Source organism: Tamandua tetradactyla, chromosome 24, assembly GCF_023851605.1.
Source record: "Tamandua tetradactyla isolate mTamTet1 chromosome 24, mTamTet1.pri, whole genome shotgun sequence".
Lineage (NCBI taxonomy): Eukaryota > Metazoa > Chordata > Mammalia > Pilosa > Myrmecophagidae > Tamandua > Tamandua tetradactyla.
In genome coordinates this window covers 49,834,858-49,859,518 of record NC_135350.1, presented here as the reverse complement: position 1 = coordinate 49,859,518, position 24,661 = coordinate 49,834,858, and the positions used below count along the sequence as shown (strand labels likewise).

At 36.5% G+C, this 24,661-nt stretch overlaps 1 non-coding gene across 1 annotated transcript; it reads left to right on the top strand.

The window, feature by feature from the left end:
- The first annotated feature begins 3,199 nt into the window (after nt 1-3,199).
- LOC143668638 (U5 spliceosomal RNA) lies at nt 3,200-3,316 on the top strand. The gene has a single exon (XR_013168503.1). It is a non-coding gene; the product is annotated as a U5 spliceosomal RNA (small nuclear RNA).
- Nucleotides 3,317-24,661: the final 21,345 nt, after the last annotated feature.

Below are 24,661 nucleotides of genomic sequence, written 5' to 3'. Positions count from 1 at the left end.
CTGACCTCATCTCCTATAGTTCTCATCTTCTCCAACTCTCTCACAGCCATACTGGCCTCCTTGTATTACTCAAACACACCATAGCTAGTCCAGCCTCAAGAACCTAAACTTGCTACTCCTGCCCACAGGGTCTTCCTCCAGAATAACATGAGTTGCTCACACACTTCCTCAGTCTCTTCTCAAATTTTAAATGGCTTTCTTGAGGTTTTAAATCATTTACCTATTGGCGTGAGAAATATTTTAAATGCAATAGACAATTTTCTGGAAATAAGAACATGAAGATGACATGACTCTAGTATCAGGAAACTGCTGAATCAGTCTACAGAGTGAGATGTAAAGGAGGTTTCCTAGAAGAGATGGCCCCTCTGCTGGTTTGAAATTACTATGTATCCCAGAAAAAGCCATGTTCTTTTAATTCAATCTTGTGGGGACAGGCCTACGTGGGGTGGGACTTCTTGGTTAGGTTGTTTCCATGGAGATGTGATCCAACCAATTGTGGGTGGGACATTTTGATTATTTGTATCCATGGAGATGTGACCCTGCCCATTCAGGGGAGTCTTAATCCACTTTCTAGAGTTCTATAAAGGAGATCTTTCAAAGAAAGCACAGGTGCTTGGAGAGCTGACACAGAGAGGATAGATGAAACCAAGACACAGACATTTGGAGATGCAACAGGAAATGCCTCAGGAGACACCATAAGTTAAAAGAACTGTTTGAAGCCAGAAGCCAGGAAAGCAGGACAGCAGACATCACCATGTGCCTTCTCATGTAACAGAGAAACCCCAGACACCATCGGCCTTTCTTCAGAGTCAAGGTATCTTTCCCTGGATGCCTTAGTTTGGACATTTTTGTGGTCTTAGAACTATAAATTTGTAACCTAATAAATTCCCTTTATAAAAAACAATCCATTTCTGGAATATTGCATCCTGGCAGCTTTAACAAACCAAAACAGTCCCTGAGCTGAATCCTAAAGAAAAAACAGGAGTCAGTTATGCATGTGTATATGAGTGTGTGTGTGTTTGTATGTGATAAGGCAAGTGCCTTTCATGGAGAGAGCACAGCAATGAATAATGAGTGTAGGTATGAGAGCATATGACATATTCAGTGGATGAAAGATCATACTTTTCTGTTTAATTACTGTGAATTAAGACAGCACTAGAGTTAACACAGTTAATTACAGTAGGATGGGACGACAGCAAAGAACCAACACTAGATTGACCACTAGTGTACATGAGAGGAAGCCAAGGGCAGAAAACAGACTTGGAAATTGCAGACCAGTGACAGGAGAGGACATTCAGACAAGCCCTTAGAATGATAATCTCAATCAGGAAGAGCAGAGATGACTTGCTCTATGAGCAGAATTCCTGGGGCAAGCAGTGCTCAGTGATAATAATAGTGTGGGAATCTGATGGCTCTCAATGAACCACGTCTCCTGGTATTCATGCCCTGTGTAGCATCTTCCCTTGAATTTGGGCTGGACCTGTAACTTGCTTTAATTCAGTGGCTCTCAAGAGGCAGGGGGGGATGGTACGTTGCCCCAAAGGAGATATTTGGCAATGTCTGGAGACAATTTTGTTTGTAATAGTTAGGACTGGGGTGTGCTACTGGCACCTAGTGGGTAGAGGCAAAGATACTGCTAAACAACCTGCAATGCACAAGACAGTCCCCCACACCAAAGAATTACCAACACAAAATGTCACTAGCAGTGAGATTGAAAAATCAATAAATGCAGCCTAAGACATAAGACGTTACTTCATTAAAGTCTAAGCCTTAAGGCCTAGCACCTTTCACTTTTGCATGCTTAGGATCTCTGTAGGCTTCATCTAAGCATGGCTACCCTCCTAGAGAGCTCCCATACAGAGACCACATGATAGGCCACATGAAAAGGGAGCAGTTCTAAGGCTACATGAAGGAGAGTAAGAACCAAACTGAGAGCAAGAACTAATACCCCAGACACAGGAGCTCAGGCAGACTGTTTCAGCCAGACCCCAACCTTTCAGTCATCTTTTCTGATGTGCCAGACTTGTAAGTCAAGAAACCATCATGGATGTCCTAGCCCTAGCAAATATCAAGGAAGTAGAGAGGATATTTCATCCAGAGCCTTGTCCATATTCCAGAATCATAAGCAAATAAATCAAATGTTGATCTAATCAACTAAGGTATGGGGTAGTTTATTAGATACAATAGATAGCTGGAACAATAGCTAACATAATAGGCACTGTTTTAACTACAACTCTATGAAAATAGGATGTGCTTTCATCAATGAGAAGTTAAGTAGCTATCCAAGGTTTACACAGCTGGGAAGTAGCAGACTTGTGCTTTGAGCCCAGGCAACCTGTCTCTAGATGATACATCTTAACCATCCTTCCATACAGCCTCTCTAGTCATTCATTCATTTAACAAATATTAAAGGAGAACCTACCACGTGCCAGGCACTGTTTTATGTACATGAGATTTAGCAAGAACTGAAACAGACAAAAATCCTTGACCTCTGAAGTTCTGATGCATACAAAACATGCATAAACCTTGAAGACATTATGTTGAGTTAAATAAACCAGACACAAAAGGACAAATACTATTTGATCTCACTGATATTAAAGAACTAGAATAAGCAAGCTCATAGCGTTAAAGTCTACAATATAGGTTATCAGGGACTGGGTAGGGGGTAAGGAAAGGGGAGTCACTGCTTAATTTGTACAGGATGTCTATTTGCATTGACTGTAAAGTTTTAGAAACGAATAGTGGTAAAGGTAGTACAACGTTGTGAGTGTAATTGGTAGCACTGGAATTATATATATGACTCTGGTTAAAAATGGAAATTTTAGGTTGTATATATGCTATTAAAATAAAAATTAAAAGATAAAATAAAGGACTGGGCAAAACAGAGCACCTTTTGTAAACGATGGCTCTATTTTACATAATTTTTGCGGCATAATTTTAATATTCTTTAATGAATTGTAATTAATGTACCAAACTAATGCAAAGTATAAATAAGAGGGGACGGGGTGCACAGGTGATTCAGTGGTAGAATACTTGCCTTCCATGAGGGAGACCAGGTTCGATTCCTGGACCATGCACACCCCAAAATAAAATAAAGTAATAGAGAAGGTGTATATGGGAACACAGTGTTTCCCACATGATTTTTCTGTAAACATAAAACTCTCTAATTAAAAAAAAATTTTTTAATTTAAATAGAGAGATACTCAGGTTTCTCTTCAGATCATATATATCTTTGGCCTTTTACTAAAGATTTTTGTGGAGAGAAACAATAGCAATTTACAAGACTAATTTTTTGAGGTCTTGCTTTGACAAGACAAAATATAAGTTTTCAAGAACAGAAATTTAACTTACTAATAAATAAACTTCTAAACAGAAAAAAAATTTAATTAGAGAATTTGGAGAAATAGATGTTTCTCAAAAAAAGATTCAGAAATGGCTCCAAAGCACATGAGAAAGTGTTCAATATCATTAGCTACCAGGGAAATGAAAATCAAAACCACAGTGAGATAACATTTGACACCCACTAGAATGACTAGTATAAAAAAAAAAGAAGAAAATCACAAGTATGGAGAAATAGGAGCATTCCAAAAGGAAAAACAAAAACAAGCCCTGGCCTTGTGGAATTTACTTCTAGTGAAATCTGAGAAGCTGTAGAACTGCATCATCAGGTAGCAAGATTCCACACCCAAGTAACTGGTGGGGTCGACTTTGTTGCTTTCTTAACTGCCAGGCATCTATTCTATTACCCCTGTTTCCACTGGGGAATTACCCTTCCTAGGCAAGCTAGGCAAAGTGTTCCTGCTCTGGGATTTGAATCTTCAGAAGAGTAGCAAAAAGGTTGAAAATGACTGGAGCTCATTCATTACAGGATTGGCTCACAGACAAAACAATTGAGAAGTTTCTGTTAGACCCCTCTATCTTGCTTCCTACTCATTTCTGACCCTTGTTGTCTAAACTTCTTGTTGATTCTGTGAGTCATCTGATATCTTCCCAATAAATTCCTATGTTAAGTTAGGCAGAGACGAGTTCTGATGCTTGAGACCAAAGGGCTCTAACTGCAAGTCTGCAGTTCAGGAGGAGGTCTCTGGACCCTGGGAGACAGGCTGATAAGAATTAAGTAAATAGTAATAGTGTTCCCCAATAATCCCCATTACCTTCACTCACTGTTCCTTAACATTAACAATTGATGTATCCTCAATGTTAAGTGTTATAAAAAACGCTGGGTAATGTGTTAAGCCTCCCTCTTCAAATCAGATTGCTGCATAGTACTAAGACTCTCCTGCCTAGAAATTCTGAAGCCATCATGGAAAGCAATTTTAAAACAGAGACCCAGACACAAGGGTACCGGTTAATAGAACTATCATAAGACTATGATAGAAGCCCAACTCTCAGGACTGAGCCAGAACTCAGAACCAGACCAGAAACACATACCAAAAAAAAGAGAGATGCTAAGGCCCCATACCAGACTCCATGAATCAGAATCTTAGGCATAGGGACAAGGACTTTTCATTTCAATACATTTGTCAATGATTATGAGGCTCACTAAAGCTTGAGAACCAGTGTGTTTTCAAACGTTAACTTGCTGTCATGTGATCTTGCTGAAATGCAGATTTTAATTCAGAAGGTTGGGTGTGGAGCTTGAGAGTCTGCATGTCCAACAAGTTCCCCAGTGATGTGCTTGTTGCTCAGACCACATTTTGAGTAGCAAAGATTAGATCTCTCTGACCTCCAGGAAAGATGGTTCAGAGAGTCTGGGTGGTGCCAAGCCTGAAGCTGGGAGTCAAATGGCACAAACCCAGGAGAGAAGCAGAGAAGTAGACAAAGCCTGACAGCTCATTCCTTGGCAAACAGACAGAATAAAATCTCAGAGCCTACAAACCAACAACTAAATTCTTAACTACCATCATGCTGCAAGCCTTCTGGTCCAACCGGAATAGCCCCTCCAGCAACTATAAGACTCAATCCACTAATTAAAATCCTCAAATAGCTACTTTGCCTGACCCTTTCCCTCTGATTCCTTATTCAGCATTACAAGATGAAACAAAAACAAAGATGTTATTCTGAAGTTCAATCTGATGTAATTGGGTGCTTTGTTCTTAATTAGAATGCAAAGTACTCTTTTGTACTTCTTTGAGTCTGTGTAGATAATATAGTTTCATGTTTACTGTTCTAATAAAAACTACATCACATTATTATAATAAAAGTGTCTAAAAGCTGACATAGACAGTTTCCAAATGGTGGATGTCACAGAATCAAATTATCCTGAAGAGCTTGTGAATATTTAATTATTAGACATTACCTTTACTTTTCTATTTGTTGATAAATTCAATAGTCATTAAGGTCTAGCTATTTTGTCGCACATTGGCATGTGTTATAAAGGGTATGTTGTCTCAAGGTGCTGGAGAAGAAAGTTTGAAATGCAGTCCCTGAATATTGCTTAATTCACAGGATCCACTTCACTGTGGAATTTATTTATTCGATGGAAGCTATGTGCAAATCCCTGTTCCACATCCTTCATCTTCTGGAGAAAACCCAGAAATGAATGTAGAGTTCCAAATGGTAAGGAATAAACAACAGGTGGTCTGGGTTTAGTTCAAACTGTGACTCATACTAAAAAATGGGTGGGGTCTTTTAAAGAGTCATTTCCATTGCACATTTTAATGTATGCTACTCAGCATAAATGGATATTTAATATATATTGCCACCACAGTGCCTGCATATTAAGGCAAAGCTCTATTAATTGATATTTTTGTAAGGGCAAGCAGCATTTGCAGGGCTAAGGAAAATGAGCAGGGAGAGAAACCTCCTTCAGACAGCAGTTGATGAAATCCCAAGTTTGAAAACCTCTGGCTTATACTAGAATAATTTATAAAATAACAATTTCCAAGGCATATGCATGATATTGTAATAATATAAAAATATGTGTGAAGCACCCACATCAAATTCCTTTTGACAGGGTTAAGCTGTTTAAGGAAATACCTGGAAATAATCAAGGAGAGAATATGAGAGACATCCAGGAAGACGTCCAAACTGAGGGCCAGCTTAGGAAAGTGGGACAAATGTGGGAAGGACTTATGCGAAAGGTTAGAAGAAAGCAAAGGCATCAAAAAGAATCTCAACTCCTTGGAAAAACCTTGCCAGACTAACATATCTACAATGATTACCCTTACCCCAACATATCTCCATCCATTTACACTGCTATATTTTACTTCATGAAGTTTAATTACTACCTGACATTGTGTTATAATGTTATGAATGTATATTTATCTTATGTTTTCAATTAAAACGGAAGCTCCATGATGGCAGAAACCTGGTCTTTTTCGCTGTCGTATTCCTAAGCCTAGAGCAGTGCCTGGTAATAGTAAGTGCTCAACAAAATAATTGTCGAATGAATTAATGAATGGAACCAATAAAGGGATTTGAACAGAGGAAACAGCAGAATGCTAGTACAAGTGTTTGGAACAGAGATACAATTAATAAAGATGGGGGGAAAAGGCAACAGATAAAGGAAAATTTGATGACATATCTGAAAAGTAATCATAGGGAGAGACCCGAGACCCATCCCACATTCAATCTAAATAGCCTAGAAACATCGCAAAATATTTGCAAATTAGAAGAATCCAATTTGATTCTCAAAGAGAAAAGAACTGGGTCCTTAATTCTGCCTAAAAGGGCCTGCAGACTCCAGAAACCCATCTTACTTTTCCCACCCCCATTTACAGAGCACAACCTAGAGGCTCATCAGACTCTCAGCATAAAGTCACGCTAGAGGAAGCATTAAATGTCACTTGGGAGCTGTTCAAACAAAGAAGGAGAAAATAGAATTAGTAAGGGAGGAAAAAGCTTGATAGATCTAGCAACTAGTTAAAAGAGAATTTGACTAACCATCCCTCCTACCGCCCCCTAGTCCTCAAACAATGTCTCATTGTTCCAATTATGTTTGTTTGAGAAAAGACAAAGCTTCAGCTGTGAGTCTGTGGTTATGCACCCCATTGTACTTATTTTACCAAATGTTTCTATGCCAGCAGGAGAGATACTGAAGGGGCTGGTTCAGGCAAAAGACAAAGGAGCAATCTGTGACTCTACGAAGAAGAAAACACCTTCCAAGCCACCTTCTGTGTGAGAGACCTGTGTTTAACTTGTCCGTGGCTCGTGTGTATTGACTGCCTGTTATTAATCAAATTGAGACCAACATTATATACACAGTGTAGAATGTTTCTTCCTGAAAACTAAATTCAGACCAGATTAATCTGATAATGGTGGTTACCTCTGAAAAATGGTACTGAAGGGGAGAAGTAAGGGACTTTTATTATTTTATGGAGTCTTTAAAAAGTAATTTCTAGGGCGGGCCGCGGTGGCTCAGCGGGCAAAGTGCTTGCCTGCTATGCCGGAGGACCTCGGTTCGATTCCCGGCCCCAGCCCATGTAACAAAAACGGAGAAACAGAATACAATAAAAACAAGAAAATGTTTCCCTTTCTTCCTTCCTTCCTTCCTTCTATCCTTCCTTCCTTCTCTCTGTCTTTCCTTTAAAAAAAAAAAAAAAAAAAAAAGTAATTTCTATTTTTTGCTCTCTCTTCGTGCTTCGTTTGATACTGTTGAAAATTTTACTCTATTGAGTTTAAAAAGTGGTAGATTATGGGTAAGATTCTTTTACTTTTTTGCTTCATCGGAATTTTTGTTTTAATTTTTAGGGAAGGAAGGAGGAAAGAAAAAGAGAAATAGAGAAAGAGAGAAAGAAAAAAAAGAGGAAAAGAGAAGGGAGAAAGGTTGAAGAGAAGAAGGGGAAAGGAGGGAGGGTAATGTGGGCAGGACAGATTCCCCATCTGTCCCCAAAATCTTTATCCAAATCATACTAGAGTAAAATATCAAAGGAAGTTGAATTAACCTTTTGTCTGGGAGCTAATCACTTTTTGGCCTGTTATTCAGAACAACTCATTCAGCTCACCTGACCTTGACACTGTCATCTTTTCCTGAGTCATAATATCAAGATTATACAATATTTATCCTTTTGTGTCTGGCTTATTTCACTGAGGATTACGTCCTCAAGGTCCATCCACATTGCATATATTCTACTGATATCACACACACACACACACCTGCACACACACACACTCTTTTTTTTAGAACACTGAGCTATGTTTCATGTTTACTGTTCTAATAAAAACTACTTCACATCATTAAAAGTGCCTAAAAAGCTGACATAGACAATTTCCAAATGATGGATGAAACAGAATCAAATTTTATATATTTAAAAGAAAATCAGGTTGTAAGAGAAAAAAATCATGTTAGAAAATTGTAGGTCATTAGATTAAAAATGGTTTCAAAATATAACTAAAAGCCAGGTATATTTTACAGTGCGATGCAAATTTTAGCCTGGGCATGTTATAATAATAAATACTTACATATCACTTACTATGTCCCAGGAACTATTCTGAGTTCTTTGTCCTGTGTTTATTTAGTTAATCCTTACAATTAGAGAATATTATTATCCCTATTTTCAGATAAGGAACTGACATTGGTTGGGAAGGAGTGAAAAATAAAAGAAATTAATGAAGTATTACAGCTGTATCATCCAATCTGAATTTGGTATTATAGAAATGTGATGTAATCTGTCCTGAACTCTGCTTTTTTTTAAGTACTTGACAGTAAGATAGGTATACTTTATAAAATTGCGGGAAAATACACAAAATATAAAATTTGCCATTTTAACCATTTTTAAGTGTACAATTGAGTGGTATTACTTATAGTCACAGTGTGGTCAAACCATTCTTTTGAATTCTTTTTATATAGCTTTTTAAATGAAATTTAACATGCATGTAATAAAGTACATAAAGTAATAGATTGATGAGCTTTTACATATATAAGCATCTGGAAAATAATTACTCAAATCAAAATATAGAATATTTCCAGTATCTCAAAAGATTCCTTTGAGTCCCTTCCTAGTCAATGCTTTCCCAAGAAGTAACTTTAATTCTGCCTTCTATCGTCATATACTATTTTACCTGTTCTTGACCTTCATCAATCGAATCACACAATATAAGCTCATTTCTGGTTTCTTTCGCTCAATAATATGTCTGTGAGATTCATCTATGTTGTTTATGTAACAGTAATTCACCCTTTTTGTTGCTGTGTAGTATTCCACTATTTGTCTATTCCACAATTATTTATCCATTCTCCAATTGATGGACTTTGGGGTTGTTTCCAGTTTGGGATTATTATGACTAAAGATGCTTTGAATGTATTTTCATGTCTTTTAATGAGCTAATATCCTCATATTTCTAGAAATGGGATTACTGAGCCATAGGGTAGGCATGCATTTAGAGTTCATGGATATTGCCAGGTTTTTAAACATGGTTATCCAGTTTACAATCCCACTAGCAATGTACACAAGTTCTAGTTGCTCCATATCCTCGACAATTCTTTGTCATTATAATGGGTGTGTAGCAGTACCTCACTGTGGTTTTACAGGTTGTGGCATTTCCATGATGACTAAATATGTTTAGTACATTTTAATATCCATGCTGACCAGTTGAATGTCCTCTTTTGCAACGTGTCTGTTTAACACTTTTGTTGATGTATTTTTAAGTAGGTGGTTTGTCTTTTCTTACTGAAATGTAGGAGCTCTTGACAAATTCCTGTTATGAAACCTCTGCTGCCTATAGGTAACTGTAATAAATTGTCCAAGTTTCTGTCTTTTCTTTTCATTCTTCTAATGGTATATTTTGATACCAACCCCTTTTTAAGAAGCAGGTGGCCAATGAATTGTATATGACAACTATAAAGAAGAGAGCTTATCTATTTAAGTTATCAGCATGTATAATCTAAGTACATTTGTGTGAATAGCTTCAAATAAAATCAATTTCAAATAAAATCTTTTTTTAAATAACCAGTTTATTCATTAAAGCATACATTCCAATATTCATCCCAAGATAATTATGTGCAATGCACCATGTTTTGTGTATAAAGAGGGCTGGTCACTTTGGGCTGTCAAAGAACTCACTGGGTTCAATGCAGTTGACAGACAATGAATTTTAATAATATAATGAGATAAATTATAATAGTTATGTACATATTTCCATGGAGGCAGAGTTGAGTGACTATGGGGGTGTGGCAGAGGCCCAAGAAGAACATTTAGAGCTGTTTCATAATGTTTGAACCATGCCTAGAATAAAAGTCAAAGAAGAAAGAAATTTTAATTTTTTCTTCTAGATCAGGGATGGGCAAACTTATTGTGTAAGAGGCCAGATAGTAAATATTTAAGGCTTTGCAGGCCATATAGTCTCTGTCCCAAGTACCCAACTCTCTCAGTGTAGCACAAAAGCAGCCATAGAAAATATATAAACTAATAGGCAGGGCTGAATTCCAACAAAACCGTATTTACAAAATTGGGCTGACTAGATTTATCCCATGGATAGTAGTTTATCCAACTTGGTTCTAGATGATTGCACTTAGTTTAGTTAAGGGATTATAATGAGAGATTTAAACCAAGAAGTTTAGTTTAGAATAGCTATCTCCACCCCATAAAATCACATTTTATGGCTGCAGCTTTAAACAAATACGAATTTCAACCCAATTATGAAGAAAAAAACAGTAAAATATAGATTGTGGTACATTCTACAAGATAACTGCTCTAGGACCTTTTTTTTTAATTAGAGAAGCTGTGGATCTTGTAGAAAACACAGGATTCACTTATACTACCATATAATTAATACCTTGCTATAGTGTTGTACATTTGTTACAATTGATGTAAGTACACTTTAATATTTGTATGGTTAACTATAGTCCATGGTTGACCTCAGGGTTCACTGTTTTGAAGAGTCAGTGGATTTATTTTTATAAGTTTTTCTTCTAGTAACATATATACAACCTAATAATTCCCTTGTTAACCACATTCAAATATAGAATGTACTGTTAGGTGCATTCACAATGTTGTGCTATCATCACCACCATCGATTACCAAAGCATTTCCATTGTCTCAAATGGAAACTCTGTACAATGCAAGCATCAACTCTGCATTCTTTACCATCCCCTGGTAATCTATAGTTTAGATTCTGACTCTAAGAGTTTGCTTATTCTAATTATTTCATATCAGTGGGGTTGGTTATACAATATTTGTCCTTTTGTTTCTGTCTTATATCACTCAACAATATGTCTTCAAGGTTCATCCATGTTGCCACATGTATCAGAACTTCATTCTTTTCTATGACTTAATAATATAGCATTGTAATATATACCACGTTTTGTTTATCCATTCATCAGTTGATAGGCACTTGGGGGTGCTTGAATTTTTTGACAACTGTAAATAACGCTGCTATGAGCAGCAGTGTGCAGATATCTGTTTGAGTACTTTGCTGTCAATCTTGTTAAAAGTATTTACTTAGAAGGAGAATTGCCAGGGCATATGGTCATTCTATACTTAACTTTGCCAAACTACCTTCCACAGCACTGCATCATTTAATATCCCACCAACAATGAGTAAGTGTTCCTATTTCTCCACATTCTTCCAACAATTCTAATTTTTTGTGTGCCTTTTTTTTTTTTAATAGTAACCATTCTCGTGGGTGTGAAATAGTATCTCACTATGGCTTTGATTTGTATTTTCCTAATCCCTAATGATGTTGAGCATCTCTTCATCTGATTTTTGGCCATTTGTATATTTTCTTTGAAGAAGTATATATTCACATGTTTTGCCTAATTTTAAACTGGGTTGCTTGTCATCTTGTTGCATTGAAGAACTTCAAAATGGATTCTGGAAATTAAACACTTATCAGATATGTGGTTTCCAGATGTTTTCCCCTATTGCATAGGTTATCATTTTACTTTTATGATAAAGTACTTTGATGTACAGAAGTTTTTAATTTTGACAAGGTCCTCCTCTGTCTATTTTTTCTTTTGTTGTCTGTGTTTTGAATGTAAAGGTCTAATAAAAATATTGCCCCCCTGGCCATTAGAGAAATGCAAATCAAAACCACAATGAGATATCATCTCACACCCACCAGAATGGCCATTATCAACAAAACAGAAAATGACAAGTGCTGGAGAGGATGCGGAGAAAGAGGCACACTTATCCACTGTTGGTGGGAATGTCAAATGGTGCAACCACTGTGGAAGGCAGTTTGGCGGTTCCTCAAAAAGCTGAAAATAGAATTGCCATACGACCCAGCAATACCATTGCTGGGAATCTACTCAAAGGAATTAAGGGCAAAAACTCAAATGGACATTTGCACACCAATGTTTATAGCAGCGTTATTTACAATTGCAAAGAGATGGAAACAGCCAAAATGTCCATCAACAGACGAGTGGCTAAACAAACTGTTGTATATACATACGATGGAATATTATGCAGCTTTAAGGCAGGATAAACTTATGAAGCATGTAATAACATGGATGGACCTAGAGAACATTATGCTGAGTGAGTCTAGCCAAAAACTAAAAGACAAATACTGTATGGTCCCAATGATGTGAATCGACACTCGAGAATAAACTTGGAATATGTCATTGGTAACAGAGTCCAGCAGGAGTTAGAAACAGGGTAAGATAATGGGTAATTGGAGCTGATGGGATACAGACTGTGCAATGGACTAGATACAAAAACTCAAAAATGGACAGCACAATAATACCTAATTGTAAAGTAATCATGTTAAAACACTGAATGAAGCTGCATTCGAGCTATAGGTTTTTGTTTTGTTTTGTTCTTACTATTATTACTTTTAGTTTTTTTCTCTATATTAACATTCTATATCTTTATCGGTTATATTGCTAGTTCTTCTAAACTGATGCAAATGTACTAAGAAACGATGATCATGCATCTATGTGATGATGTTAAGAATTACTGATTGCATATGTAGAATGGTATGATTTCTAAAAAAAAAAAAAAAAAAATGGACAGCACAATACTACCTAATTGTAATGTAATTATGTTAAAACACTGAATGAAGCTGCATCTGAGCTATAGTTTTTTTCTTATATATTTTTGTATTTTTTATTTTTATTTTTATTTTTTCTCTATATTATCATTTTATTTCTTTTTCTGTTGTCTTGCTATTTCTTTTTCTAAATCGATGCATATGTACTAAGAAATGATGATCATACATCTATGTGATGATATTAAGAATTACTGATTGCATATGTAGAATGGAATGATTTCTAAATGTTGTGTTAGTTAATTTTTTTAAATTAATAATAATAAAAAAATATTGCCTAATAAAAGTTCCTAAAGAGGCTTTCCTATGTTTTCTTCTAGTAGTTTTACCTGCTTGGCTCTTATTGTTAGGTCTTTAGCCCATTTGAGATGAGTTTCGAATATGATGTGAGGTGGGGGGGGGGTCTACCTTCATTCTTTTGCATATGGAGATCCAGTTTCCCAGGCACCACTTGTTGAAGAGACTATGCTCTCCCAATCAATCAAGTGACCATGCCCCCTTGTCAATAATAATTTGCCATAAATGTGAGGGTTGATGTCTGAACTCTCAATTCAGTTCCCTTGGCCTATGTGTATGTCCTGGTGCCAGTATAGTATTGTGTCAATAACTGTAGCTTTGTGATAAGTTTTAGTATTGGAAGTATGAGTCCTCCAACTTCATTCTTTTTCAAGACAGCTTTGGTTATTCAGGACCCTTTACTCTTTCATATAAATCTGATAATGGATTTTTCCATTTCTGCCAGGAAAGCTATAAAATCTTGATCGGAATTTGTTTAATATGTAAATTGCTTTCGTAGAACTGACATCATAACAATATGAAGTTTTCTAATCCATGAACACTGATTGTCCTTCCATTTATTTAGATTTTCCCCTTTTCATTTTATACATGTTTTCTAGTTTTTTGTGTACAAGTACTTTACATCCTTGTTTAAATTTATTCCTAGATATTTGGTTCATTTAAGTCTATTGTAAATGGAATTTTTTTCTTGATTTCTTCTTCTAGTTATTCCTTCCTAATGCATAGACACACTACTGAATTTAAACATTCATCTTCCATCTTGCCACTTTGCTGAATTCATTTATTAGCTGTAGGAGCTTATTGTGGATTTTTCAGGTCCTCTGTATATGGGAACATTTCATTTGCAAATAAGGAAAGTTTTACTTCTTCCTTCCCAATTTGAATGCGCATTACTTCTTCTTGCTAATTGCTCTGGCTAGAACTTCCAGTACAATATTGAATGACAGTGGTGACAGTAGGTGTTCTTGTCTTGTTCCTGATCTTAGACAGAAAGCTTTCAGTCTTTCACCATTGAGTATGATGTTAGCATGAGATTTCCTTATACACCCTTCATAATGTTAAAAATTTCCTACTATTCCTAGTTTTCTAAGAAGTGCTTAATTTTCTTACATCCAGCCAAGCTTGCTTAACAAGGATAAATGTCACTTGATTATGGTGTATAATTCTTTTAAATACTGTTGGATTCAGTTTGATAATATTTTATTGAGGAATTTTGCATCTATGTTCATAAGAGATATTGATCTGTAATTTCCCTTTCTTGTACTATCTTTATTTGATTTTCATATGAGGATGATGTTGGCCTTGTAAAATGAATTAAAGAGTGTTTCCTCTTCATTTTTTTGGAAGAGTTTGAGCAGAATTGGTGGTAAATCTTCTCGGAATTCTTAGTAAATTTCCTCTGTGAAGCTATCTGGTCCTGAGCTTTTCTTTGTTGAGAGGTTTTTGATTGGTAACACAATTTTTTTACTAGTTATTAGTTTGTAGAGATCTTCTATTTCTTCTTGAGTCAGTGTAGATAGTTAGTGTGTTTTTTTGGAATTTGTTCATTTCCTCTAGATTATCTAATTTGTTGGTATACTGTTGTTTATAGTATCCTCTTATAATCCCTTTTATTTTAGTTGGGTCTATAATAATGTCCTTTTCATTTCTGATTTTAGTTATTTGTGCCCTCTCTCTTTTCTTCTTCATCGATCTGGCTAAAGGTTTGTCAATTTTATTGATCTTTTCAAAGAACCACACTTTGTTTTCATTGACTCTCTCTATGATTTTTATTTGCTATTTTATTTATCTCCAGTTTATGTTTTATTTCCCCTCTTCTACTTGCTTTGGGTTTTATTTGTCTTTCTTTTTTTACTTCTTCAAGCTGTGAAATTAGGTCTCTGATTTGAAATCCTTCTTTTTTTAAGGAATTATCTCCTTCTCACTATAGCCTTTGCCATAAGTTTTGGGATGTTGTATTTTCATTTTTCATGTGCCTCAAGATATTTCCTAATTTCCTCATTAGTCCATAGATTGTTGAAGAGCACATTGTTCCATTTCCACATATTCGTCAATTTTCCATTTCTCCCTCTGTTATTGATTTCATTGAGGTCAGAGAAGATTTATTGCAGGATTTCAAATTCTTTAAATTTATTGAGACTTGTTTTTTGACTTATGATGTGGTCTCTCCTGGAGAATGATCCATGCACACTCAAGATGAATGTGTGTTTTGTGGTTGTGTGAAATGTTCTAAATGTATGTTAGGTCAACTTGGTTTTCAGTATTTTTCAAGTCTTCTATTTTCCCACCAATCTTCTGTTTAGATCTTCTATCCATTATTAAAAGTGGCATATTAAATTCTCCTACTGTTAATGTAGAACTGTCTATTTCTCTTTTCAAATCTGTCAGTATTTACACAATATATTTTGTGATTCTGTTGTTAAGTGCATATGCACTTCTAATTGTTACGTCTTCATGCTGAATGACCTCTATAGCAGTAGATGATGACCATCTTTGTTGCTCAGATTTTTACTTAAAGTCTACTTTAGATGATATTAGCACAGCTACCCTGGTTCTCTTTCAATTACAGCTTGTACGGTACATCTTTTTCCAGTCTTTCAATTTCAATCTATTTATTTCTTTGAATTTAAGATGAGTCCATTGTAGATAGCATATAGTTAGACCATGCTTTCTTAATCATTCTTCCAATCTCTGCCTTTTAACTGGAGAATTTACTCCATTTACATTTAAAGTAACTACTAATACTGTTGTACTTTCTTCTGCCATTTTGTTACTTAGTGTTTATAAGTCTTATACCTTTTTTTGTCCCTTAATTCTTCCATTAATGCCTATTTTTATTTTATTTGACTTTTTTTGTATTGTATCATATTGAATGTCTTCTCATTTCTTAATGGATATATTTTCACATATTTTTTGTGGTTACCATAGAGTTAAAATTTACAATCCAAGATATATACCCATCAGATTTGATTAGATTCCAACTTGACTTCAATAGCATACAAATACACTATTCCTATACCACCCTGCCCAACCTTCTTTTGTCATTGTTACAAATTATGTCTTCATACACTGTATGTCTACAACCATGTATTTATCATTCCTTTTTATGCATTTGTATTTAAGCACCTGTAAGAAGTAAGAAGTGGAGTTACATACTAAAAGATACAATACAATACTACTAACACATTATTACCTCTACCAGCAGTCTTTATTTCTTTATGCCTTTTGAACCACTGTCTAGTGTCCTCTCCATTTGGCTTGAAGGACTCCCTTTAGTAGTACTTGTAGTGCTAAGAAACTCAATGACAATAAACTCCCTTAACTTTTGTTTCTCTGGAATGTCTTAATCTGTCCCTCATTTTTGAAAAATTTCTCCTCAGATTTGTTCACACTTGTTTCTCTCCGCACTTTAGATATTTCAACCCACTGCCTTCTTGCCTCCATTTCCAATGAGAAGTAGGAACTTAATCTAATTGGGACTTCCTTATAAAGAACATGTTGCTTTTCTCCCTTGTAAAGAGCATATTGCTTTGCTCTTCAGCTTTCAGAACTCACTTCTTGGCCTTGACCTTTGATAGTTTGGTATATGATGGAGTATATTCCTCTTCAAGTTTATCCTGTTTGGTATTCTCTGGGCTTTTTGGATGTGCATGAGCATGTGTTTTGATAGGTCTGGGAAGTTTTCTGTTCTTATTTCTTTGAATATTTTCTGCTTTTTTCTCTCTTCCTTCTCTCTCTGTGACTCCCGCAATGTGTATGCTTGATTGGTATTGATATGCTTGATTTTGTCTTCAAAGGGCTTTTAGGCTATTTTTACTTTTCATAATTCTTCTTTCTTTCTTCTACTCAGCCTGACTCATTTCAAGTATCTTTTCTCCACCTCTACTAATTGCTCTTTCTGCCAGTTCTGGTCTGTTGTTGAAATCCTCCTGGGAATTTTTCATTTTACTTACTGTGGTCTTCAACTCTGGTAGTTCTGTTTCATTCCTTTTTAATATTTCTATCTCTTTGTTGAGATCCACATATTGTTCACCTGTTGTTGTTCTGATATCCTTTTTCTTTGTATCCTTCATCTCTTTGAGCATATTGAAGATGATTTTTGTCCAATATGTTCATACTCTGGCCTTCTATGTTGATATTTTCTGGATTTTTATCCTCTTCCTTTGGATGTGCATGCTTTCTTGGTTCTTTGTTTTGTAATCTTTTGTTGCACTGTGTACATTTTAATATGTTAATTCTGGCATTTATTCACTGATATGTCTGTTTCTTGAGTTTGTATCCAGCTAGTGCTATGATAGATTTTCTAGAGTGTCAGGAGCTAACAAAGACAAGTAAACCTAAGCAAAAAATACCTTTTAGACTCTGCAAATTGGCTTTGCATAGGCTGTTGCTTTTTGTCAGAGTTCAACCCTCCTTTTAGGAAGGTAAGCCCAAGAAAAATGCAAAATGCAGCATCCTTTTTCTCTTTCTTTGGCTGTCTTTTCCTCAACTTGTGCTTGCTAGTGTCCTTATGAGTTCCCTTGTTTACTGGGGTACTTGAATGCCCTCTTCACTCTCCAGGAAACAGACCTTCCTCTCCCATTTGTTCCAGTGCAGGATTTAAAGCAGGTAAGCCTTTGAGCCAGGCCATCTACCTGAATTGTTTCATATACTATTTTTGTTGTCTCAAGTTGATCTTTGCCTGGAGGGCAATTCTGGCAGGGGGGGGCCATGCCTGAGAGGAATTTCCCAAGTCAGTGTGTTCCAGTGGAAACAAGGCCAGTGAGCAGCAAAGGAAGTGCTGGCTGGCTTCAAGTTGCCCTAGGGAGGGAATGAGGAAGAGGCCAGGAAGTGTGCCAAGAGCTTCTTCCATGGCTCCCCAAAGCTGTGCTTTGTGGTCTTAGCACCTGCCCAGCAAATGCAGCCCTTCAACTGTTCTCTGCAGATCAGAGGAAGTGTACTGTCTTTAAGCTTCTTCTATTGCCTTTTGTCTGGGCCAGGTTGGAACAATGCCTGCCCTCACAGCCAGGCTCCCAGCAATCTGAAGTAGCTCATCAAATGCAGTATCAGTGCTTGGACCACATGCTCCAGTATCTTGGGGAACGAGGATTTTATATCTCACTCTGGCACCAGGAAGCTGTGCTAGTATCTTAAAGCTGCCTCCTGCAGGTTGAAAGATGAGTGATGGTTGCCTCTGGCAGAGAGTACAATTCAGTGATATTTACAATTTAGTAGATTCTTCCTCCCACTCTCCCCTTGATGTTGCATAGTGTTTTACTGGATCTGGAATTTCAGAATAGTTGATTCAGTCAGTTTCTGCCTGAACAACTGCTCTGGTGGAGGAACTGATTCCTGGAGGTTTCTAGTCTGTCACCGCCCCACAACCTTGTCCTGCGCTGGACTCTTAAAGATAATGTTAGATAATATGGAAAATAAAAGCAGGCAGGTGCTCAAATTAAAAGAGATTTAAGAGACTTTACAATCTTACTTGATTCTTGATCAAAAAAGAAAAAGGAAACAGCTATAGAGATATATATATAGATCAATTGAGAAAGTTTCATCTGAGCTGTATATTCAATTATATTAAATCAATGTGTTTCAGTTTGCTAATGCTGCCAGACTGCAATAGACCAGAATTGCATTGACTTTTTCAAAGGGGATTATTGGGTATAAAGTTCTAAGGTCATGAAAATGTCCAAAAAAAGCCAATTGTGTCCAAGGTTTCTCTGTCAAATGGGAAGGTACAAGGCATTGTCTGCTGGCCTTTCTCTCCTGGGTTGGCTTCTCCAAACGTGTGCTTTCTCCAAAAGGTCTCCCTCTTATAAGACTCATAAATGGATTAACACCCACCCTGAATGTGCGAGGTCACATGTCTGTGCAACAACCTCATCGAAAGGTTCCATCCACAATTGGGTGGGCCATATCTCCCTGGAAACAACCTAATCGAGAGTCCCACCCAACAACAGGTCTGCCCCCCACAATATTAGATTGAAAGAACATGGCTTTTCTGGGTACATAACAGCTTCAAAGCAGCACACAATGTTACATTTCTTCATGTGATGATATCATAGTTATATAGAATGTTTTGTTCTTAAAGAACCAAATTTAGTATTTAGAGATAAAGTGCTGTAAAAATGGTTCAGGATAGAATGGAGAGAGGAGGGAATATATGACAAAATCTCCTCGATTGTTGGATCTAGTTGAAGTGTGCACCAATTTTCTTTATATTATCTGTTCAACTTTTCTATGCCCTTGAAATTTTTCTAAACAAACTGAAAGTGATTGAATATTGTAGAGCTCAATACTTTCTCCTTTGGAAATGCAGAACAGAGCTAGGCTCAAAAGAGTTAATTTAGTATTAGAAATCTATTATAAAATAATAGAAGTTTCATAGAAATCCTCAACTTAAGCCTGGAATTGCCATTTATAACTTTTTGCTTCTATTTTCCTCACCCTCACCTTGCCCCCCAAGCTATCTTTTTCATCTCTATGTGTCTCCCAAGTTGCCAGAGGAGGGGGTTAGAAACTTCCGTGTGCCACAAGAGTATATGACATTTCAGAAAATTGTGGATTGTCGCCTTGTTCAGAACACTGACCGGCATCTTTTTTGTATCTGGTATTGTAGCGTTGACATTTTGAACTTTCTCCTTCCATTTCAGGTGTGGGAAGTTGATCAGAATGTGGGGTAGGCATAAGTGCCAAAGGAGAGTGTCGTCTGTTTGTACAGTTCTCTTCAGTCTCCTGTTTTGAGTCCTGGCCTCTTTTATCTCCCTCCTCTCTCTAGCGCAGTACAGGCTCCAATCCAGGGTCATTTCCGGAGTGGAACCCATGCTCTGTCACTGTGCCTTTCTGTTTCCTTCCCCTTCCCCTTGACAGTGACAGAACGTGACATTGAAATTCACCCCAGAGTGGGGGTGGGGTGGGACGGATGGTTAGTAGTTGCAGTTAACTAAATTTAAACCTATGAAGCATACAACTAATTTGAGCTGTTGTAGAAATGTATCCTGAGAAAAACATATATATTTTGAAGAAGACCAACAGAATGTTGTGTACAAAGAAAACAGCTGACAATAATAGGAAAGCACAAGCCTTGGAGGTCAGTAGAACTGTGCTTGGATTTCTACTATGCCTCTTATTAACAGAGTGACTTTGAACAAATTGCTTAACTTCTCTAAACTTCAATTTCCTTACCTGTAAAATGGAACAAATAATATGTACTTCTTATTAGGTTGAAATGTCATAAAATAATCTTTCCTTTCTGGCAGAGGGGCTTCTAGACATCTGAACATTGATCTGGTACAAACGTAGAATTCGGCCTAAAGTGGTTCTTTATATTCCGGGAGAGTGCCTGACACAGCCAAAATGAAGGAAAGGGGACATTAGGATCAGTTCCCTGAGGTCAAAGTGGTAATTTGATCACTTTGATGTGTTTTAAGATTCAAATGATCTATCAGTGCTTCTCAAACTTTAAAGATCAGACAAGTCACCTGAGGCTCTTGTTGAAATGCAGATTCTGACTTGCATTCCTGAGGTCTGGAGGGAGCCTGCTTTCTGGCCTGTCGAGTTCCTAGGGCCCGAGGAAGCTGCTCATCCAGGACCGGCTTTGGAAAACAGATCCTGTGGGTGCATACTGAGGAAGTGGAGATCTCTGGACTAGGAATATTTACAATTTCCAGGCTCTTTCTAATCCATCTTCATCCTCATTCTTTATTCTGAGACAGCAGCTCACTTAACAGACCCATTTTTAGTTTTCATTCTATTAAATGTAATGTTCCTGTTACCACGTTTTAATGAAGTGCTTTTCAAAATGCACTAACAACATTGTTAACCACCGGCTGAAACCTCACTTAAAGGATTAAATAAAACCATGAGCTTCTCTGCAAATGTGAAAGAATGAGTTTTACTGTGCAAAGCTGGGAATGAGAGAGGAAACTTGCCAGACAAGTGCCCCTGCGTGCAACATTTATTCTCCGGTCCCCAAGGGCAGCCAGGAAACACACAATCACTTGCAATTATGAAACTGAAAAAGGGAAGAGTGAGAATTTCAAGAAGTGAACTCTGAGTGTGTGTATTTTGGATTTGTAACACAGCTTTTTTCTTCACTTTCCTCTTTGGCCTGCAAGTTGGTACTTGCACAGGACTCCTTAGGAGAGCAAGAAGGCTGGTCAGACAAGAGTGATTTGAGGTCCCAGACCTGCCCAGCAAGTTCTTCTCTATTCAAGCCCTCCCCTTGTGAATCCCAGTAACTGGCAGGTCCCAGAGATTTTGAACTGCTTGAACTGGCATACATTTAATGTATGTAAAAGAATATAAAAGAACATTTCATGACTGCCAGGTAACAGCATTGTTCCAGGAAGGGTCAGTCACTGGCTGCCTTTCTATGCTTTCCCCTCATCTCCTTTGTACTGTTAATGTAAAAACTATTAATGTGAAAGAATTGGCTGCTTTCTCATCCACAACCACCAAAATAGTTTTGAGGTTTTGTTTTCTTTTTATTTTTGTCATCAACCAAAGCAACAAACACTTACTGAGAGTCCATTCAAAGCAAAGAATTTGTTTGGGACTGTGGAAAATCAAGTTTAATGAGGTGCTCCACTGTCTTCAAGGAGTCTTAATATTAGTAAAGGAGGTGAACAAGTTTTTAAAGCCATAAGATACAAATAAGTGCCATAAGAGTAGGACAAGTAAGAAGGGTGCAAGTAATCAGAGTTTGGAATGATTAGTACCATTAAACTAGAGTCTGTACATGCACAACTGAGTACCAAAGGGCCTGTTATATAAATATATACATATTGCAGAATGAATGAACCAGTGAGTAAGAATAAGTAAGTGCATGCAGAACAGGAAATTAATATATTAAAACACCTAAACCCATGCTTTTATCCTTTTCTGAAATGATTATCATCTGCTAGGATCTCACACTCTACCCTACTAGCTCACTGCATTCTAAACCCTTGATTGACAGCAGATAAATCCTTCAAATGGAAATCATCCTTCATAGTGCCCTTAATGAGCTTTTTTTTTGTGTGTGTGTGTGGGGGGTACCTATTTGTGCATTGGTATTTCTGTATGCCTGGAATTTCCGTCAACTATTAGCAGATATCCTAATATCTACTAACAGAGTATGCCTATATCTTAAGAAACAACTGTTGCCTGTTTTCTAACTGAAGAAAACAAGAGTGGGAGGGGGAAAGGTACAAAGAACTATACTGATAAATATGTTGCAGAATTTGTATATTCTATAAAAAAAAAATATAGGCTTCATTTCCTAGCTTTCATATAGCAAATAATAAGGGCTTTTAAGAATCCGATCCAAGATTCCTTAAGAAAACCTCCAGGCAGAGGTTAACATTTTGGCATTTGTAGTTATTCAGTACTATGTATGACTCTACATTTGCAAAGCAGACTTAAAGAGGTGTATATGGTTAATTAACACATTGATGCACCTGTCTAACAACACAAAACCAATCTCTTTGGTTGTGATCGGTAATAATATTTGAGGAAAATTTGTTAAAGGCTTTGAAATAATCAAATACTTTTAAAAAAAGGTTTAGACTTCCAGGTGTCCTTTGAATGCAGTAGTAAGTGTCATCTAGAGTATCTTTCAGGGTTATTTCATACTACGGGTCTGTGCCTTTCACTGTCTCTGAGCTGTTTTACAGCTCTGTAAGCTGTAGAAAATTGATGATGATGTTGACAATTACCGTTTATGTAAATGCAAATAAATATGTCCAGGTGAGGATGCAACTGATTCCACCATACAGAAAGGCTGATTTTATCTATTATCCAATCCATTTCAGCATTCTTGATTGCCCACGCATGTGGCTATTCTTCAATATCCCCTTTGAATTGGTATATTTTATTTCCTTATTTATTATTTTTTTATTAGAGAAATTATGGTTTACAGAACAATCAAGCATAAAATACAGGATTCCCATACACCACCCTATTAGTAACACCTTGCATTGGTGTGGAATGTTTGTTACAATTGATGAAAGCATATTTTAATAATTGTACTATTAACTATAACCCATGGTTTAATTTAGGGCTTGCGGTTTGTGTTGTGCAGTTCCATGGGTCATTTTTAAAATTTTTATTCTAGTAACATACATACAACCTGACATTTCCACTTTTAACCAGATTCAAATATATATAACTCAGTGATTGTTAATTATGTTCACAATGTTGTGCTACCATCACACCATCCATTACCAAAATTTTTCCATCATTCCGATAGAAACTCTGTATGATTTGAGTCTTCACTCCCTATTTTCTGCCATCAGCCTATCCCCTGGTAACCTATATTCTAGATTTTGATGATGAATTTGCTAATTCTAATTATTTTATATCAATTAAATCATACAATATCTGTCCTTTTGTGTGTGATTTATTTTACTGAACATTGTGTCTTCAAGGTTCATCCACGTTGTCACATGTATCAGAACTTTATCCCTTTTCATGGTTGAATAATATTATATTATGTGTATGTATCCCATTTTGTTTATTCATTGGCTGGTGGACACTTGGGTATCTTCCATCTTTCGGAAATTGTGCATATTGCCACTATGAACATCGGTAAGCAAATATCTGGTTGAGGGCATGCTTTAAACTCTTTGGGGTATACAGAAGTGGATTTGCCAGGCATATGTAATTCTATACTTAACTTTCTGAGGAATTGCCAAACTGTGTTCCACAGCAGCTGCACCATTTTACATTTCTACCAGCAATGAATGAATGTTCTTTTTAATTAACGAGTTAAATAAAATAGTTGACATATCTTCATTTTATATTTGTATGAAAGTCATGATTTTGCTCTTTTTAAAAAATTATCCTCTCATGTAGAAAAATTACTGAATGATGTATTAGAAATTCATACTCTACTGGCAATGGAAAAAACAAATATAAGTTTGTAATTACAAATGAGTATGCTTGGTACACGAAATGAATGTTAAAATTTTATTCACTGAAATTGATAACTTTAAAAATGACCTTTCAGCTTTCCTTCAAGCAGGGGAGTTCTAACACAGAACAATTGGGCAACTTTTCATGTTTTTTAATTTTTTTTAATTTTTATTTTTTTAGGAACTGACAATGTTGAATTTTAACTGAGTCCTGTGATCCTGGAAAAAAACAGTGAAAGTTAAGAAATCCGGCCATCATTTTTGTTCCAGGAAATATCTAACTGCAAAGAACCACCCTTCCCTGTATGACTTAGATAAGACTCATGGATACTATCCCTTGTTTACCTATGACAAGAGCAGCCCTAGATGCTCCAAATTCTAAGTCTTCACTTCATAAATGATTTGCTGAACTCTTTATCCCCACCAATGAATGCTTTTTAACCAAAAGTTGGTTAAGCTTTTCTCCTTTCCCCAGGCCCCTGACTTTTGGCTCATACAGCCCTCGATAGAGATTTCTCCCAAATAGGCTGCCATACTGATTATGCCATACTTTCATCCCC